The sequence below is a fragment of the Pantherophis guttatus genome, chromosome 4 (genome assembly GCF_059756535.1).
Source record: "Pantherophis guttatus breed Tessera chromosome 4, ASM5975653v1, whole genome shotgun sequence".
Lineage (NCBI taxonomy): Eukaryota > Metazoa > Chordata > Lepidosauria > Squamata > Colubridae > Pantherophis > Pantherophis guttatus.
This window is the reverse complement of record NC_142066.1, coordinates 126,178,639-126,185,186: the sequence shown is the minus strand read 5'-3', so window position 1 is coordinate 126,185,186 and position 6,548 is coordinate 126,178,639.

Sequence of the window (6,548 nt, the reverse complement as noted above, 5' to 3'; positions counted from 1 at the left end):
ATGACCAGAATATTCATCAAAGTTCATCGCAAAATAAGTCATGCATACTGACTTGTTCATTCCAGCAGAAATGAAGAAATCCCCATAAAAATAGAAGTTTAATGAAGTGTTGGAATGGAGTCTTGCCTGTCATTCCAATTACGGCTGATTTAGAATCTTCCTCAGTATATCACAATTAATTGGCCTTACTCAGCACAATTAAAAGTTTACCTTTGGTTTGCCAATGTGGGCCAGTTTGTAGGTGAAACGTTTAATTAAAAACCTTGCCAAATCCCTCTGAAAAGCTCCAGGAATAGTGATAAACATCATAAGCACTTCTAGCTCCTGAGAATTTTTCAAGATTTATAAGAAACGACAGGAAATTTATTTTTATCAATGAGGATGAATCAGCTCACTGTTATGTTGGCATATTCTGCAGGTAAATCTAAGTAGCTCTCATGTGGAACTGTAAGTCCAAGTTTAATTTACAAGAGTTATTCCCTCTTATAAACTTTGCCTGTATCTGGAAAACATGGGAGATTCTGTTACAGAATTAACACCATCTGTACTCTCTCCCTTCCTAACAACAAATAAATATTTTAAGTAATTTGCCTAAACACAGTGATTGCTAGTATGCTAATTATATCAGTTGTTGGAAGGTTTCAGAAAAGTACATAAAATAAGGAAGGATAAGAACTGAATTTCTGAAAAGAAGAAAGCATGAAAGAGATGAAGTCTAAACATTCTTCTGTCTGACGCCATAAGAAATTTTGGATTCTAGGTACCACATTAGGAGTTTATAGGAGCTGATATTCAAAATACTTGGAAGGCAATACATTGGCAATACATCTGTAATAGGCTAACCAATTGCAAATCAAAGATTGAGTGAAAATGTAAAATTCAATCATAGCCAGCTTGGTCCATGACAAAAATACAATAATGTCAATAATAATAATAAAAAAAATCAATAGACTTCTTGTAGAGAAACTAGGCAGAGACTTAAATATGAAATATAGCCTGATATTTTCTTTAGAAGACAAAAAACCTAAATTAATAACATTAAGACAATCAGTGCATATGAGTGATACAGACTGAAAACTCTTACAAATGGCTGCATTAACGAGGTTTTCACAAATCCTTGAGCCACAAAATCTACCAGCATAAACTATGCCACTCCCATGATTGAACTTTGTTGTGCAACTCTAATAAGGATGAGAAAGAATACTACCTGTATGCATTTATTACAGGACAAATTAAGGAAAAGGACTGATGAATTCATTTCCCTTTTTACCTGCCAATTGAAAAACAAATGTTCTCCCTCCTATGGAGATAAACAGGGTTGGGCCATTATAAGCAAGTACTTAGAATGGCAAATTTAGTCACTTGTCAAGTTATTTGATCAACAAACATGGAAAGAAAAAGGAGGGAGTGATTTGGATGCTGCTGCTTCTTGCTTCCAACAAGTAACCTCTTCTCCACACCCTTGATCCACTAAACTATTATGGAACATAGTTCTATTGTTATTATGAAAAAGCTAAATCTGTATGCTGACTGGTCACAAGATAAGAAGAAAAATGCAATGGGAGGTAATATTTATTTTATTTTTATTTATTTTATTTCATCAAGCATGTATTTTATGACAGATACAAGTGTAAACATAATTATAAATACACGAAAAGGATATGAATAAAAGAAAACATTAGGACAGGGATGGTAGGCATGCTGGTGCACTTATGCATGCCCCTTAAAGATCTCTTAGGAATGGGATGAGGTCCACAGTAGACAGTCTAAGGTTAAAGTTTTGGAGATTTGGAAAAGAAACCACAGAGTCAGGTAGTGCATTCCAGGCATTGACCACTCTGTTACTGAAGTCGTATTTTCTCCAGTCTAGTTTGGATCAGTTTACGAAGAGTTTGTATCTATTGTGAAGCTGAATATTTGGTTGAATATTAAAAAGAAAGCTCCATCTTTGACTACTGCTGCTAGGAATATTGGTGCTATCCAGAAGTACCAAGAGGCTTACTGAAAGTAGCCTGGGGACAGTTCTGGGGAACATACATTTGGGATTTGTCCTCAACAACATCACCACAGCACTTAATACCACCATAATTAGAATATGGTAGGCAAAGGGTTTCCCCAAAGGAATAAAGTTATAAAAAGTAGACCTATGCAAAACCCATTGTCAGCAGAAATGGTAGAAAACAACAAATCCATCAGTGACAGAGATATCAACAGAGAGATGGCTGAACCTGGATCTGTTTCCTAGTATAAATCAATCTTTTGGGCCACACAGGATTAGTGATATCTTTAAGCACAGGATGAACTTCTTTCAAAAATAAGCCTTTAAAAATATACCTTTAAAAAAATGGGTCTAGAAGTTTTTCAGAAGAGTGCTAATCCTCTATTTATAAGGAGACTGCCTAAAACTTGAGAGGCGCTTGGGAAAATGTCAATACATTACTACAATGGTATTTGTCTCTATAGAATTATAGAGAAGATAAAGGAAGACCAGCTCCGCTGGTATGGACATGTCCTGAGAGCAGCATCTTCCACCGTGGCCAAGACTGCCTACCAATTAGAAGTCAATGGCCTGTGACCTCGTGGGTGCCCAAAACAGAGATAGTAAGACACCATCAACAAAGATATGCAAGCCCCAGGCCTGCACCCTGGAGACATAGCTGACCACGCAAAGTGGCGCTCATTGATCCAAAAAGTGGATCCTGCACTTGTGGGAATACACTAGGAAGAAGAAGAAGAAAAAGAGAAGATTTGTCTCTATAGAAGTCAGCTGTACAGTACCATTTATGGGAAATGGCCATGGAAGGCAATTCTTAGATACTGGAGAAAAATGTATAGAGTATTTTTTCCTGATCTATTAAAAGATTTTTATTTGATTTGAACCTTAAGTGACTAATATAACAGTGACTAATATAACATGGTCTTGATAATATCACCAATCATGCTATCAGTTTATTTAATTTAACTCAGGGGTGAAAATCTACTTACCTTCCAACCAGTTCAGAAGTGCGCGCACCAACCCTCTGCGCATGTGCAAACTCTTCTGTGCATGTGCAGAGAGTAAAAACGAGGTTACTTCCTGGTTAAAACCATAAAGTAACGAGGGGTACTCATTCATATGAACTCTAAACACAAATTAAATCGACAAAAGGGAAGATTGGAAATGGAAGCAGAAATAAAGAATAAAGAACAGTTACTTATAAAAAACCCAACAGATGAAAGAATACGAGGAGCTATAAAACTTCTGAAAGATCAATTTCAAATGCTTATGGCGGAACAAACAGCAACAAATCTACAATTTGCGAAACATAACACATTTTGCAATGCTAACAAACTGGGCAGATGGCTGGCTTATACACTAAGGAAGAGGCAGAGTACATGGATCATTGATAGTATTGATACTGGAGGGAAGGAAATTTCTCAACAAAAATTAATTAAAGAAGTTTTTGTAGATTATTACACTAAATTATATGCCAAAGATGATACACAGAATGGACTTATAGAGAAATATCTAGAAAATAAAAGAGTCACAAAAATTACTAGTCAACAAAAGGATAGAATGAATCATCTTATAACAGCTGAGGAGATTATTGCCGCAATTAAACAATTGAAAACAGCTAAAGCTCCTGGGACGGATGGTTTAACTGCGGTGTATTATAAAACTTTACAAGCAGAAATGATTGAACATCTTAAAGAGCTATTTTGCAGTATACAACAAGGGGGTAAAATACCCCCATCATGGAAAACAGCATATATTTCATTGATACTGAAAGAGCAAGTAGGTCCTAAAAAACCTGAGAATTTTAGACCAATATCTCTTCTGAATAATGACTACAAAATATTTGCAAAAGTATTAGCCAACAGGTTGATGCCAGTTATTCAAGAGGTGATTCATTGTGATCAAGCGGGATTTAGAGAAGGCAGATACATGAAGGATAATGTAAGGCAAGTTATAGATTTACTGGAATATCTTGAGAAGAATAAACAGATCCCTGCAGTGCTGGTTTTCTTGGATGCAGAGAAGGCCTTTGATAGAGTGGACTGGAACTTTCTATTAAAGACTTTTAAAAAGATGGACTTTGGGGATCAATTTATACAGGCGGTTTCAGCAATTTATCAAGAACAAAAGGCACAGATTATTATTAATGGAAGTTTGACAACAGACTTTAATATTGAAAAAGGAACAAGACAAGGTTGTCCGTTATCCCCATTGTTATTTATTTTAACATTAGAAGTCTTGTTGAATACAATACGGGACTCGAGTACCTTGAAACGAATAGTGATAAGGCAAGAGGATTACAGAATAAGGGCATTTGCAGATGATCTGGTTGTTACCCTAACACAGCCAATGGAATCAATAATCCAGATGAAAGACATTATAGAACAATATGGTATAGTATCAGGATTTAGATTGAACCAGAAAAAAACTAAGATGATAGTTAAAAATATGACACAAGATCGAAAACAGGAACTTGAAAGCAAGGCAGGTTTTGAGATAGTACCAAAGGTTAAATATCTAGGAGTTCAGGTTGCAGAATCAAATATGAAACTGTTTCAAAATAATTATGAGGTGTTGTGGCGAGAGGTACAGAAAGATATGGAGACCTAGAAAAAACTGCAGCTGTCTCTACTTGGAAGAATAGCAGCAGTTAAGATGAACGTTTTGCCAAGATTTCTTTTTTTGTTTCAAATGACAAAGCCATATACTTAGAAACTCTTTGATGAGAGTTTGGAAGAAGCACCGACTCAAATGAGATTACAAAATACCGTTATGGCTGGATCTTGGTCATATTATGTGGAATACAAATATAATGTCACTCGGGGGGGGGGGTTATATAAAGAAGTTCTTTTTACAGATGCGGGCAGATGGCAACTGAAGACTTTAGAAACGCTGTTGGAAGAAGGGATTAATTTAACCTGGTTACAGTATAATCAACTTCAATTGAGATGGAAAGAGGACCAAAAAACTGGTATAATGATACATGAGGAGGAATTGGTTAGACATATAAAAGAGAAAGGTCCAATGCATATTAAAAGAGTTTATAATGTTTTGTTAGAAAGGGACTCAGAAACTGAATTGGTTAAAGATTGCATGATAAAGTGGGCACAAAATTTTGCAGAACCAGTGATGTTGGAAACATGGGGAAAAAATATGGGTTCAGAATGTTAAGTTTACACAGTCGCAGAATTTGAGGGAAAATTTTTATAAAATGTTTTATAAAATGTTTTATAGATGGCATTTAGATCCTAAGAAATTGTCGTGTATGTACCCTAATGTTCAACCAAAATGCTGGAGATGTGATTGCCTAGATGCCACATATTATCATATGTGGTGGACTTGTAAGAAAGTGAAGGCTTTTTGGATAAAAATTTGGTGGGTTATGCAGAATGTTTTGAAGAAAAAAATTCAGTTTTCTCCACAATTGTTTTTATTGGGTATAGTTAAGGGTTTTACATTGGGTGAAACAAAGTTGATATTGTACATGATAACAGCAGCGAGATTATTGATAGGTCAATATTGGAAAAATGAAGCTATGCCTACTATTGAAGAATGGACTTTGAAGATGGCCAGTTTTGCAGAGATGGCGAAGATTTCAGCATATTTAAAAGATCGCTCACAAGAGACTTATGTATGGGAGTGGAAAAAGTGGATAGATTATGTGCAGAATAAATATCAAACTAGGAAATATCAGATAGCTTTTAACTGAAAGTATTATATAGGGATAGAATAATTGAATTTTGTGAAGATGTGAAAAATATACAGGGGGTGGAGGGGTTCAAGTTTTATAAAAAGGGGATTATGATTTGGATTACATTTTGTGGAAGTCCGGGGGGAGGGGAGGGCCAGGGGGGTTAGGGAGGGTTAGGGGGGTCAGGGAGGGTTGGGGGGGAAATTGGGGAGAAAATGTAATTGTAAAACTTTTTCAATAAAAAAAAAACCCATAAAGTAACGACGAACGGGTGGGTGGGTGGAGCCTCGTACCACCATCGCTATCAGTTCTCCGAACCACCGGCCCCCATCATTATTGGTTCGGCCGAACCAATCCAAACAAGGAGCATTTCACCCCTGATTTAATTGTCATATTTCTAAGGTGTTCAAGTTTTAGTAAAATCATATACAAGGCTCTATATATGCTACAAAGTAAAATACAGTGGATTTGTGGGAGAAACCTACATAGCCTCACATACTTCTAGTTCACCCACCACTAAAAAGAATCCACCCAAATAACTACACCCAAACAACCTAGCTGCAAGTCTTGAGAAACAACAATGTTTTTTGAAATATTTTGAAACAGCCAAGATATTATCCACAGCAAAACCTGGGAATAGAGAAGAGAGAAAATACTACTTTAACCTGAAGTTGCTAAATATAGCTGAAACTGTCTCAATTATGGGCTTAGATTTGAACAAAGCAATATCACCAGTAGTGGGTTTCAAATCCCATTGCTACCGGTTTGGTCGTGGGTGCTCGCTCCCACTCGCATGCACGTGTGGCACTTCTGTGCCTGCACAGAAGCATCCAGGTGGGTGGAGCCTCCTGCAGCCGCCAC